Source organism: Engraulis encrasicolus, chromosome 17 (assembly GCF_034702125.1).
Source record: "Engraulis encrasicolus isolate BLACKSEA-1 chromosome 17, IST_EnEncr_1.0, whole genome shotgun sequence".
NCBI lineage: Eukaryota > Metazoa > Chordata > Actinopteri > Clupeiformes > Engraulidae > Engraulis > Engraulis encrasicolus.
The window spans coordinates 30,729,658-30,744,657 of record NC_085873.1 but is presented as its reverse complement, the minus strand read 5'-3'; the positions used below and the strand labels follow the sequence as shown (position 1 = coordinate 30,744,657).

The window sequence follows — 15,000 nt, the reverse complement described above, 5'->3', positions numbered from 1 at the left end:
ACACACACACACACACACACACACACACACACACACACACACACACACACACACACACACACACACACACACTTTCTGCACTCAGCTGTTGCTAATCTCAGGCAAGCTAGTACCAGCTAAACACTGCAAGGCAGCTACAGTACAGGAACCTGATCCAGCATCACGTGGATAGATGGTCCTTCACAACAAGTGTCGCCAACTCCCTATAGGGAAAAAAATAAGGGACGCCTCAACAGAATGTTATATTTCTTAAAAGCAATATCCTGCGTTTTAACCAAATTGCGTCTCATTTCAGCTCAATACGGAGCCGTACTTTTGTTTCTAAATACGGGACGATTCCATATTTCAAGGGACGGTTGGCAAGCAAAAAGGCAGTAACTGCACATGCATCAGGTAGCACAAAGGAAACAATAGGAATACTACATACTAACTACATACATACATAGTACACACTAGGGCTGGGCGATTTGGGAAAAAAAAAATACCACGATATGGATTACTTTATAGCACGATAACGATATATATCACGATATAGCACAATTACATACGTTTTCAGTTATTCTTCTTTATTTGCTCTTTATTTTTTCATGTCGCAAAACAACCTTTCTTTAAAATTGATCTTTTTATCCTTATTTTACAGTTACATTAACTTATAGTGTGTATTGTGACAAGATGAAATGTAATTAAATGATATTCAATTGTATAACATTGATAAAATTACTGTCACGATATAAACGATAGAGGAGAAAGGTCACGATATACACTTTTATATCTCGATAACGATATATATTGTCATATTGCCCAGTCCTAGTACACACTACACACTACTACATGGTGGCTTATCGAATCAGGAGGCTCTCTATACTTGCTTGATGGCTTTGGAAATAATAACAACAGCCTACGTGTTTCAGGCTAGCCCTACCTGGCTCAGTGTCATATGAATCCATAACACACCACAACACACGCCATCCACAGCAAACCATTAGCTCATAGGACTACTCCAGGTCAGACAGCACAAGGGAAACAATTGGAATATTCAGTGTACATGGTGGCTTATTGAATCAGAGTGGTCTATAAGTTTGCTTGACTGCGGCTAGGCCTACTTTATTTAGTGCCATGTGAATGGCCATTAACAATACAGCATTAGCTCGAAGCATAGGGCTACTCCAGGTCAGACAGCCCAAGGGAAACAATAAGAATACACAGTGGACATAGTACATGGTAGCTTATCGAATCAGACGGCTCTATATGTGTTTGCTTGACTGGATTAGCAAAATTAATGACCCTACTTGACCCAACGGCACATGAATGGCCATTCACAACACAACATTTCCCAGGTCAGACAGCACAAGTCAAGGAGCTAATATGATTGTGCTCAAGATGTGCTGCAAAATAAAATAAGGTGTGTGTGGACCTCAATAGGTACGTTCAAAGGTGAAGGTAGGTTTGCACAATAAAAAAGACAAGCACAACAGGGGTGGTGGAGGGGCAGTATGTTGATGGTGGTTCCTCAGACCAAATGCATATATAGTGAACCCTGACAGTAAATTCTGGCCCTCCACGTAATACAGCCCAACAGCCCAAAATTGACCTCTATGTCCCTACCCCTTTCACACTTACAATATTTCAGTGAAGTTCAAAAAGTTTCAATTTTGCCCAATAGAAGTCCACAACCTGACGACTCAAGCAACAGTAGCATAGGTGTGTCAGGTAATAGCGAAAATAACGTCAACATTTCACTGCATGAGGTTTTGCAAGAGGTCTGAGGTTTTTGCACTTGTTTGCTTAGTGTTGTAATGCCAGCATGACTACGCCTGGTTTGAACTGGGGGGTTTACTCAAACTAAAGAACACTGTTTGCCTACTTCTCTAACATAATACCCCCTTGCGGAATACCCTCTTTTCACTTAGCTTTGACTTGCGTAAATACACTGTTAGACAAATGACGTGCCAACCGCACACACACACACACACACACACACACACACACACACTGCAAAAAAGCCCTCTAAAAAAATAAGTAAAAAATATAGTGTTTTAGGTGAAAAATTGCTTATTTTGAGCAAAATAATCTGCCAGTGCAGCGAGCAAATTGGACTTGGTAAGAATTCTTAAAACAAGAAAATAAAATCTAAGCGGTAGGTATAGAAAAACACTTGAAACAAGTATAAAAATCTTATTTTTCTGTTGCTTGTTAAGATTTTTGCTCTTATTTTAAGCAATTTCTTCTCCTTTATTAGTCATTATTGCTTAGAATTAGATGTCCTCCAAGAAATTATTGCTCAAAACAAGCATACAAGACGCTTAAAACAAGGCAAATTTACTTGTTTCCAGCTCATTTAAAGTCTTAAAACTAGTCTGATTTTCTTAGCTAGAATACTTATTTTCTCATGTAGAATTAATATCTTGTTTAGGTGTATGAGAAAAATATACTTGACAAGAACTTCAAAACATTTCTTTTATTAATATTTCATCAGCTGGACAAACATGCAGTCAAACGATAATAAAACACCAAAATCTTGACAATATAATCGTATGATTAAACAGAAATTAAACAGAAAACCTGAAATTATCAGTGTACTGTAACACATTAATTAATGTGGCCTGTTCAGAAATGTCATCTTTTTCATGAATGCTTACAACCACCATCAAATTCTAAGTAATGTCATAATCCCTTGGGTCAGATATGCAGTCAGATATCTTTGGCCGAAAAGCATACTCTCATCAGAACAGTATGTGTCTATTTACTCACTTATTTACTTAGACATTCATGAAAAAGATGTTATTTGTGAATGGACATTTTAGAATTAACCAACTGCCCGCAGGAGCACTTTTGACTCTTTGATTCTTTCTCAAAGTGGGGGAGGAGAGGGAGAGAGAAATGTTTTTAATTATGATATCAATGTGTCCATGAAGTGCTACTGAGACGTTATTACGCCTTTCCTTATAGTGCTCATCTTTTAATCTGCATAGCCAATGTTTAGAAAAAAGCCCCTCAATGATACTCAATGCCATGCTGACAAAAGACAAAAAAGGACAAAAAAACCATCAACTCAGATCAGAGAACAGCACACAAAAGTATTAATAGAAATGCGATGGATTGTCCTTTTATACAATGGCTTAGAACCTGAGATTGCCAGTGTCCAACATATTTACTGTAGTTTATAGTGATTGGACCTTTTGGGCATATTTTCCAAATTCACCAGAACATATATTTCAGTTCATCTGGATACTTAAAATTGTAAATCCAAATCCACAGAGTTGAGATTGAGGGTATATACCGGTAACCGAGTCCAAACAGCATCACACATGCACAAGAGATGCTCCGAGTTCACTGTACAGCTCCATGCCTTGTATCACAGTCTCTGGCACGGGATGTTCCTTGCAAACCATATACGTAGATGTGCAGTCTGCCTTTGGATCACTTCGCCACTCCAGTCCTGATGGTGGAAAAAGAAAATGCAGAAAGCTTAACACTGTGCACACACTTTTTATGTAGATTTAATGGCACTAAATGTAAAAATGCTGATATCTAGTGAATGACAACCATGGCCACTAATAGGGGGCATTTAATAGTGTGCTTGTCAGTGATATGCAGGTGCCATTTATCGCATGCTCTCTTTATTGGGGTGCAGATCGTTTGTGAACACCATAATCAGAACTGTTCAAAATTCAGAGTCAGTGAACCTAGAGGTGGGCCATGCATCTCCCACACCTAATGTCTGACCTTCTAATACCTAATACCCAACTTCATTAGATTGTTTGCAACTCATGAGTTATCCTACCTTCCTTCTGGCAACGCCTCCATTCTCCTTGACAACCTCCAAGATGCTTCCTCAAGTATCTGTCAGGCACAGGAACTCTGCATTAACCTGTCAAAGACACATTACAAGAAAATTACATGGTTGTCAGGCCCAGTTGTGTTGTGCTTCCTGTCTGTCCTGTGACTTGTCACTATGTCTTTCTATCTCTGGGCCTGCAGGTGGGGCAACACCTGTGGTCAAGCCACAAAGACATCCTACAGGACAGACATACAACAACACTTAAATACTATCTGTTATGACATAATGTACCACCACACTTACTTCACTTAATGTCAGCAACGCAGGCCATGCGGTGTAGACTGCCAGCTTATCTTAGACAAGCCTTTTGCACCTATGACAAAACACATAATTAGACTGCTGGAGTTGATGTTACAGAAATTACAAGATAAGATGAGGGCTAACATCACAATGGCATTGACTGACTTCTTGTAAAACCTAAATTGAGACCAGGGGTCAAGGAGAGTAGAGTAGCCTCAACCAAATATAATCTGCCATATCAAATACATCGTCACCACTTTTTAGACTGGGGAATATTGTCACCATTTAAGAATATTGGTAAATAAAGTGACTACAGCCACTTAAGACAGGGTGAAATTAAAGTGAATTAAAATATTTTCCACCATATCCATATTTCATACAATACAAAATAACTGTTGACACCATGCCAACATGAAAATGACAGCTAATTGGCTAAAAAATATTTTTATCCTCATTTTGCTTTGGTGTAAGTAAAGTGTTCAAGCAGAGGGTAAAGTGTAAAACAATTGAACATGGACAGAAATCCTACCTTTTACAATGACTGTCTTCAAAGTCACATCTTCCACTAGCACAGGGGGTAACCATCTGTGAAGTTGAAAAACAGAGATGAACCTTTTCTCATAATATCGGCAAACATGGCTTTTCAAAGGTGATATTCAGGACTGGCCAATAGTGACGCCCATTACAAAAAATATAATACATATTTTGAGTAACATGTGGGGCATTACAGGGCAATAGCAAGCTAGAGAGCATTAGCTAGCTGCTAAGCTAAACAGCAGCAGGTGTTAAATTATGTTTGAAATAATTGTGCTGGTAAATTACACTTCAGACTCGATAAACCTTAAGGTTATTTATTTTTTTTACTCCTAAAGATGTTGCACAAGATAAGCTAATGTTTAAGAGTGGATATTTGAATGCAAGACAAACAGCTTGTCAGATCACACAGCATGATCTAACAATATTCGTATCAGTTAACTTTCCATACAGACAAAAGCGCCAAAAACATCACAATAGCGTAGTATACTTCACAAATGACTGTAATAGTGTCTTAATACAAGCATATTGCCAAAGATGACAAGGATTGAAACGGATTGTGAAACTTACCCGGCTGAAAACGATTGCCTCAATTTCAAAGCAGGAGACCAACTGACGAACAGGAAGTGACGTAATTCCATTTCCGGTTTTACCCTTTGGTGATTTTTTTTGTTTTTGTTTGTTATCCCACCTGAATTACAGCATGAATTTCACATATATAGTTTTGATTTATGTAAAATATTTCTGTAACAATAAGGTAACAACTTGGTGCCAGCAGGAAGAAGATAAATACTGTCAATGAAAATGTGTTTCGACAATAGGCGATTCATTTCTTACTGCCACCTACTGTTCTGGAGTGTGATGTGCATGTCAGTTAATATTATGAGCTTTTTTCAAGTGCATAGGCCTACATTATTTGTTTAGATTATTTGTTTAAAAAATAATACGCGGACAGTTCAAATGGTGTTTATATGATTTCAATATTCCTTAAAGGGACACTGTGCAGGAAATGGTCAAAAAAGGTACTGCAACTATGCTGCTCATTGAAACTGGGCTGCCTATTGCCAAATTTGATCTTTACATGAAAGTTTACTAAGTAGTAAACAAATATTTTCTAGTATGGTCCAAGTAAAGTCATTTTTGCAGCTAAAAATTTCTATTTTTGGAAATTCAAAATGGCGGACTATGGAGAAGATCCCCCTTTTCATGTATGAAAAGTGCAATTTTCCCAGTCATATTGAATACTTAGAATTTGATGCTGGTGGTAAGTATTCATGAAAAAGGTAACTTTAGTGAATGGGCAGCATGAATTCTGGAAATAAACAACTAAAAATCTCACACAGTGTCCCTTTAAATTGTTTGTATACATATTTCTTAATATTTACCAGGACCCAGAAACATTTTTTGAGTGTGCCTTAAATGAACACAAAAAAACCTGTTGCCCTTGCTGTTGCAGTTGTGCAAAAGGAAATAAAACGTGCATTGAAGCACTTTATTTTGTCAAATCATATTGATCTAGATGTTATAACTTCAGGTAGGCTATAGGCCTAGGTTTGCATATTAATAGGCCTATACAAGACATGTCCAATTAGTGTAACGATGGAATCTAATGATAGATAACAAACTAAAAATGTCGTCTTGACAGATGCTGATATTTCTGAAGATATTCACTTTTTATCAGCAGCAAGGACCATGCTATACATCTTATCATAGAATTAAGTGAAATAACTCACAACCTTTTTTGCTCTGATGACGGAAACTTTACAAAAACTGAGACAGAGCAGCATCTTTAAAAAGCAGCATCCTGAACAACAACGTGCCCCCTAAACAACATTATATGCAACATTTACCTTCACCCTGGGTACTTTGATGAGACACGTGTGCATGAGGTTAGAGTCAAAGCATTATTTTTTTATTCTAAATTTCTAAATTAAATTAGGCCTATAAAATGTCTGCAAATGTCTTGTAAATCAAAGCAAAATGGCCCTGCCGTGGGCAACTGGTAGGGCACTCGTCTGCCGTGTGGCCAACCCGGGTTCGATTCCCGGTCCGGGTCATTTGCCGACCCCTTCCCATCTTTCTACCCATTCGCCTCCTGTCCACCTCTCAAACTGTCCTGTCATCAATAAAGTTGTAAAAAAGACCAAAAACAATCTTAAAAAAATAAAATAAATACAATCATAGCAAAATTGACGAAAGTAGCCTACCCATCAAACAAACAGTATATTTGCTCATGAAAAAGAATTGGGCCACACATCAGCGGTATCAAGGCGTCAGAGGCATATGTCAGTTCAAAGATTAGATTTTTTGAATATCATCTCTGAAATGGATGTTTCTTGGTAACAATTAGGAAAGACAATAATCACAGATATGGGACTCCCTATTTTTTTTTGAATATATTTTAGTGATTCATCTACAGTATATTTTGCGGTGAATTTCAAGTGTTTGACACATTGAGATGGGATACAGATTTACAATCATGAAATTGCTATGCCAAATGCTGCACAGACAACAGAAATGTCAAAGCTATGAATCTTGAATGGAAATCTCATTGGCCCTATTCATTTTTATGCAATCACAGTTGATTAGCTAGAATATCTTAGTGAGATCGAGCCAGTTCTTAAAACAGGTTCATTTGGATTGTCTTATTGTCTTGAAACAAGTAAAAATGTACTCACAGTCTAATTGTTAATGCGACTCTGTCAGTATGTGTTCTATTTTAAGAAAAAAGCTGCTCAGAACCAGTTTTATTATCTAGGTAGGATAAAAAAGATGAATTTTCTTGAAACAAGTCAATTCATCTTAACAATAGTCAGTCTTACCAAGAAAATACATTCAAAAACAAGTCTAATGAGACCAAAATGCTGAATTCAAGTATATTACACTTGTACAGATTTTCGTTTTTTGCAGTGCACACACACACACACACACACACACACACACACACACACACACACACACACACACACATACATATACACCGCACATCACTCATTCTGGCATATACTGTACAGTATCATAATGATGTGTCATGTATCTCAGTTGGAAAGAGAAAGAAGGATAGCAAAAAAGATAGATAGATAGATAGATAGATAGATAGATAGATAGATAGATAGATAGATAGATAGATAGATAGATAGATAGATAGATAGATAGATAGATAGATAGATGTAAAGGGGGGATAATGTACGAAAAACAGACATGTGGTTAGAAAGAGGGGGAAAAGGGGACTGAAAGAGAAGAAAAAGAGGATAAAAAAAGTGATGAGAAGTGATGAGAGACAAGGAGTGCTCAGGAAGAATGACCCATAATCCCCAGCCCACAATGACCTTGACACACAAATAAAGGAATCCATGGTGTCCAAATACAGGGAAATAATACATAACAAAAACAGTACAAGGTCGGAAAACAAAGAGATTCTGTCTACCGCGGTAACAGTGTAACCATGGAGTGACGGCGCTGTGCAGCATGCGGAATGCTACGGAGGGCAAGTTGAAATCCGTCCTGTTCTGGGCACTCCCCTCAGCAAACGGCACCAAAGACAAACATTTGCTCTTTACACCCACTCCCCCCCACACACACACACACACATTCACAAAAGCCCTCTCACTCAATCCCTTCATTCTCACTCCCTCTCCCTCTCCTTCACACATTTACACAGCTCTCTCTCACTCAATCCCCTCATTCTCACTCCATCTCTCTCTCCCTCACACGTTTACACTGCTCTCTCACTCAATCCCTTGTTCTTCCATTTGTCTTCTTCACTTTCTTTCTCGTCCCTCTTCACTCATTCACAAGACCTTTCACTCAATTTTTGCCTTGGTCAATGTCATTCTTCTCTCTCTCTCTCTCTCTCTCTCTCTCTCTCTCTCTCTCTCTCTCTCTCTCTCTCTCTCTCTCTCTCTCTCTCTCAAAGGACAAAGGACAGTGGGCAGTTCATGATGTTGGTCAATGAGGTGTCAATTTGTATGGAGTGTACCCCTTTAACTAGTGAAACGATACAAAATAAATGGGTGTTAAAAATCAAATCTCTCGCTCTCTCTCTCTCTCTCTCTCTCTCTCTCTCTCTCTCTCTCTCTCTCTCTCTCTCTGTGTCAAATAAACCCATGCATCTGTCCCTCCTCCTCCATTTCGACCTCACTGCCCTCCTCCATGCGGCCTTATTTCCACTCCATCTCCTCCTGCCTTTCTCTCTCAACTTTCATCAATTTTCAACTCTCTGGTTTGTGTTGAAAGCTAGACAGCTAAAAACTTTAATTAATAAATGTTTGAATTTTTTGCAACTATCTTCCTCTCTCCTTCTCACCCTCCTCTCCTCCTCCTCCTCTCTTCCTTGCTCTCTCTTTTGTCACCTCTATCATTCTGTGTCCCCTTCGATCTCTCCATCCCAAGTCTCCTTCCATCACAACTTGTCTCTTATGGGAAGTGGAAAGAGACTGCACAAACTCTTTCAGTCAGTCGGTCAATTCATTCACTAAGCCGATGAGCGGATGTCTAATTTAGGAAATCTGAAAAACTCATACATGGGTTTGAGTTTCTGAAAGTGTAAGTGAGACCTGTGGGCAGATTGGCGGTGTGTGTGTGTGTGTGTGTGTGTGTGTGTGTGTGTGTGTGTGTGTGTGTGTGTGTGTGTGTGTGTGTGTGTGTGTGTGTGTGTGTGTGTGTGTGTGTGTGTGTGTGTGTGTGTGTGTGTGTGTGCACTCTTGGTCTAAGGTCACTGAGTCACGTCCCCGTCTGGGATGACACATGCCTGACATCTCCCACCTCAAACAATCACACACACACACACACACACACACACACACACACACACACACACACACACACACACACACACACACACACACACACACACACACACACACACACACACACACACACACACACACACACACACACACACACACACACACAGTTACTTATCTCCAAAGCACTTTCATTGCCAGTACAAACCACATTCAATGACACATATACTGTATACTGCACACACACACACAGTACACTCACCTTCCACCACTTTATCACATGCCCTCACCATGACACAAGACTTTCACCTCTCAGCTTTGTTCCCGATTCACAGTTAATGGAACTAGACTAGTGGCTAGGAGGAACTATTCGAAAAGTCAGACAAGGCATAAAGGGCACAAGACAGAGCAAAATGTCAAATCTCTGAAGTCAACTAGTCAACTATGACATCCAAACCGACGCTTCACTATATTCACTCCGTTTTTAAACTTGCCCACTGCTTACGTGTGTAAAATAATGGCATGCTGTGACTACTCAAATGAACTGAATAGAATTGTTTGTTCTTGCATGAGCGCAGTTATATGCAAGGAATATTCTGATTTGGTGACAGTATTCGGTTTGCGCACTAGTCATGTAAACTCTTCATTCATTCCGAATGTGTTGCAGGAATGTCCTGGTAGGCCAACGGTCCTCCACACATGTAAGCAGAATATACCTCAACTTGCTTAACCTTTAGCGCAGAGCCAATGTTATAAACTTACTGTCACCAAAATTATTGTCTTATGGCTATGTCTCAATCTGTTACTTAAAGGGACACTGTGCAGGAAATGGTCAAAAAAGGTACTGCAACTATACTTATTGAAATTGGGCTGCCTATTGCCAAATTTGATCTTTACATGAAAGTTTACAAAATATCAAACAAATATTTTCTAGTATGGTCAAAGCACAGTCATTTTTGCAGCTAAAAATTGCTATTTTTGGAAATTAAAAATGGCGGACCATGGAGAAGATCACCCTTTTCATGTATGAAAAGTGCCATTTTTCCAGTCATAATGAATACTTAGAATTTTATGCTGGTGGTAAGTATTCATGAAAAAGGTAACATTAGTGAATGGGCAGCATGAATTCTGGAAATAAACGCAGTCTTCCGTTCAGGCTCTCAGTACTGTTATAGCAATGTTGTTATGATGTAGTTGAGTATTTTCAGTAGTGAATAGGCCCGCCAGAGACCCCATCTGCACTAAGAGGCTACCGCAAAAACTGGCACTATTCCATTTGAAACTGGAATATTCATTGTATGTAACTGTGCTCAATGACAGGTGAAATTTCCCAGTCTTCTCTTTTGAGTCTACTTCTCTCAGCCCAGCACCAGATCTTGACATAACCGGATGTTGTATGATGATACTGTGCCTTAGCCTAAACACCCACATTACCATGTAGCTACTGTAGACACAACCCACGCTCGCCCACACTTACACCAGACGATGCAACCAGAGAGCACAGCTGTACACCTGTCCCCCTGCCCCCAGACATCAACCACAGTGTTTCAGACACAACGAGGCACAGACACAAACACACATGACATGACTACACACAGACACACAAAGACACACACACAGACACCGTACAGAGATATCAACTCAATCCCACGTATCGGATGTATCTTCTTCACACAAACACACGCGCACGCACACGCACACGCACACACACACACACACACGCACGCACGCACGCACGCACGCACACACACACACACACACACACACACACACCTACCTACGTACCTACATGCTTGCCTGTACTAGCGTTGTCACGAGCCATCTGAGATCAGATTGGCAGGGCCCTCATGTGTTTCACAGGCAAGTGCTACTGATCCCATTCTGCCATTGTGCTCTGAGACTACAGTACAAGGACTTCATGAATGGGCCAAGACGAGACACTACATGGGCCCAGTGTAGCCAGATTGGGCGGTTACCCACCCAATTGGGCTACTTTGGATGGCTGTCTGTGGGCAAAAACGGGAAAAATTGGCCATTTGGCATTTTTTTCCTGCCGTTTTATGCCCATAGAAGTCATTGTAATTTGTTCAAGTTGGGCGGATTTTGGTGTTTTTTGAGAACCTTTTGGGCGGGATTTGATCAGACACATCTGGCAACACTGCATGGGTCCAGTCAGGCATGGGTTCATTCGATGCCTGATACTGTCTGTGTGCACCCCTGCAGTCACAGCAGACGCAGATAGTGCATCTGATACTGTGATACATGCTTTATGTGTCTGTGTGTGTGTGTGTGTGTGTGTGCGTGCGTGCGTGCGTGCGTGCGTGCGTGCGTGCGTGCGTGTAGAGGGCCTCAACAGTGTACTGTACTTTTTAGCAGCTGTACTTCTAAGGAAACTTACGAAATGGGGACCATCAAAATAATACAAATATATTAAAGGACATATAACAAACACACACACACACACACACACACACACACACACACACACACACACACACACACACACACACACACACACACACACACACACACACACACACACACACACACACACACACACACACACAGGTAGATACATACTGTTACTGATACCCTTTCGCAAAAGTGAATTACCTTATGGGAATATGATTAGATTACATTAGATCAGCTGATAGTGTTTACATTTGGAGACAGGACACGGTGACTTCCCAGATGCTGCAGACGCACACACGCACACACACACACACACACACACACACACACACACACACACACACACACACACACACACACACACACACACACACACACACACACACACACACACACACACACACACACACACACACACAGCATGTAATCCTTCAATGCGACATGAGCAGTGATCCGTTCCCTGTGTGTGCATATGCACGTACACGTGTGTGTGTGTGTGTGTGTGTGTGTGTGTGTGTGTGTGTGTGTGTGTGTGTGTGTGTGTGTGTGCGCGCGTGCGTGCGTGCGTGTGTGTGCGTGCGTGTGTGTATGTGTGTATGTGTGTGTGCGTGCGTGCATGTCTGTGTGTACGTGCGTGCGTGTGTGCGCGCACGCGCGTGTGTATGTGTGTGTACGTGCGCGCGCGCGTGTGTGTACCTAATCCTTCAAAACCTGCAGTAATACACTCCTGTAGCACTCCATTGGCTTATTAGATTTGCCACGTAGACCAAAGGGACAAGGGTCCGTTAACTCACTTAACGTTTAGCTCTGATGCGATTAGGGCTCCGTAAGAGGCACAACAAAGGGAATAATGGTCCCCCTGTTTGGACCTTTCACACTGTCAATATGTATCTTCCGAGACCTGGCATTCAGGTCGTTCTACAGTGTCTTCCCAGACTTGGCATATAAGAACCTCCCTCTGGGAGCATGAGTTAGTGTCTCTTTAGAGGTAGAGTAGCCTATGCCATTTATTATATAAATAAATACATCTATTTCCAGAATATATGATGGCCAATCACCAATGTTACCTCTTTCATGAATAAGTAGCAAAACCATACATTTCTAAGTATTCATTATGTCTTGGGACATTTACACTTTTTCATAGAGTGCATGAATTGGTGGATCTTCTCGGATCGCGTCTGCCATTTTGAATTACTAGTCATAGACACCTTCTCTGTAAAACTGACTTTAGTCAGACAGTCAAATATTCAAGGAAAGATGAAATTTGCGAAAGGGCAGCATATGTTTGAAAATAAACGACTAAAATAGTTGTTACTATGTGTGTGTGCGTGCTTGGATGTAGGGAATGGTCCACTGGGGTAAAGATCATGAAGTTAAAAAGTTCCAACAAGGACCTACATCTGGCCTTGTTCCATACTTAGCTTTTGGTTGTGACAGTCAATGTGGTGTTGTGAATTTTATTGCGAACTGGGCTATTCTATTTAGGCTATATATAGGCTATCCTGAAAAAAAGATAAATATTCAGTATGTACATGTTGAAGAAGATATCTCTTTAAGATAGAAGACAGACTTGCAGACTGTTTGAAGAATTAGTGGTAGATAAGGAGACAACGTAAGACACCCCCAGTCAAACAATGGCTGATAGATTCTCTCAATTCTTCAGAATCACCAACACAAACACAAACTCTCCCTCCCATGCACACAGACTCTGTCAAACAACCACAAAAGAAAACAAACACACGCGTCTCTCTCTCTCTTTCTCTCTCTCTCTCTCTCTCTCTCTCTTGCTCTCTCGCATTACCTTAGACATACATGCAAGCACACACACACACACACACACACACACACACACACACACACACAGATGCAGACACAGACACAGACATACAGACACACACACATACAGACACACACACACACACACACACACACACACACACACACACACACACACACACACACACACACACACACACACACACACACACACACACACACACACACACACACACACACACACACACACACACACACACAATAGAGCCCTACAGGAAACCAAAGGGCCGTGACCCATTCAAAAGCACCGGGCTGTATTTGTTTGCATGTTTATCTAAGCGATCACCTGTCAACAGTGAGGGTTTATATGACTGGGCGATACACAGTCTGCTTTTCCAGACATAATATTGAAATGTGTACAAAAAAGGTCAAGGAGAATCATGGAGGTGTATAGTACCATGGATCTTTGCTTCATTGGTTAACATAGGCCTACAAAATACATGAAAGAAAGTGACAACAAAGTGAAAGCCCAACTGGGAAACTCCAACTCCCACCATTGTGAGACAGCACTCCACAGCACACAAGTGCACATTGCACACAAGGGAATTGCATTCATGCCTCATCCGTGCAAGCTGCCAGCCCCCAATGGCGCCTGAAAGGGAGCAGGACAGTACCATGCTCAGGGCACCTCAGTCATGGAGGAGGATGGAGGGGAGCACTGGTTTATTACTCCCGCCACCAACCTGGCAGGTCGGTGGTCGAACTGGCAACCTTTGGACAACAAGTCTGACGCCCTAACTGTGGTGGTGGGGGGGGGGTTCATCATAAAAGGGTGAGGGTAGAGGGAGAGATACTGAGGTACTGAGACCTCAATGTCTACTACAGAGAGTCGTGAATCCTAAATGACACAGGGCCCAGGGTGAGCTCTGTCAGGCAGAGACATATAGGTACATCCTACGTATGGTGACCAAAGAACTTCTGGCTTTCGGAACTTCTGGCTTCTTTGAGCTCTGTCCATACTCCCACAACAGTTGAAGGGTCTTACTCAAAAACTACATTCAGTGCTTCAGTACACTCAGTGAATGGCTATTCAATTGCCTCTCCTACATGCATTTTTGCTCTACTAACACATGCCAGCTGCTCAAAATGCAAATCCCACATGAACTACTATATATTAGCTCGACTCCAACATGTTGCTCTTATACTATTATTATTTTAATATTCAATGCCTGTTAGTAGAATACAGGTGGAATATTTCCACTCTAACTACACATTTATTGATTTATTTATACTAATTTATACTTAATTTATTTGAATTTAGTTTCTTGCGACACAAGAAGTTGCGTCACAAACACCACTCAAATGACGTAGAAGACTATAGGAACCCATTCTGATTCTACCTGTTGAAAACACTGTAACATTGTAACACACTGTTAGGGCCTCCGCACATTG

General features: G+C 40.9%; 1 protein-coding gene and 1 long non-coding RNA gene across 2 annotated transcripts in view; both read right to left on the bottom strand.

Annotated features, from left to right (window-relative positions):
• itga3b (integrin, alpha 3b) overlaps nt 1–15,000 on the bottom strand; it is an 83,961-nt gene that overhangs the window by 41,383 nt on the left and 27,578 nt on the right. The gene's annotated exons all lie outside the window — the stretch shown is intronic.
• LOC134466752 (uncharacterized) lies at nt 2,444–5,613 on the bottom strand. The gene is made up of 5 exons (XR_010038399.1): nt 5,186–5,613; nt 4,611–4,666; nt 4,085–4,154; nt 3,785–3,871; nt 2,444–3,439 (listed from the first exon to the last, which is right to left on the bottom strand). It is a non-coding gene; the product is annotated as an uncharacterized LOC134466752 (long non-coding RNA).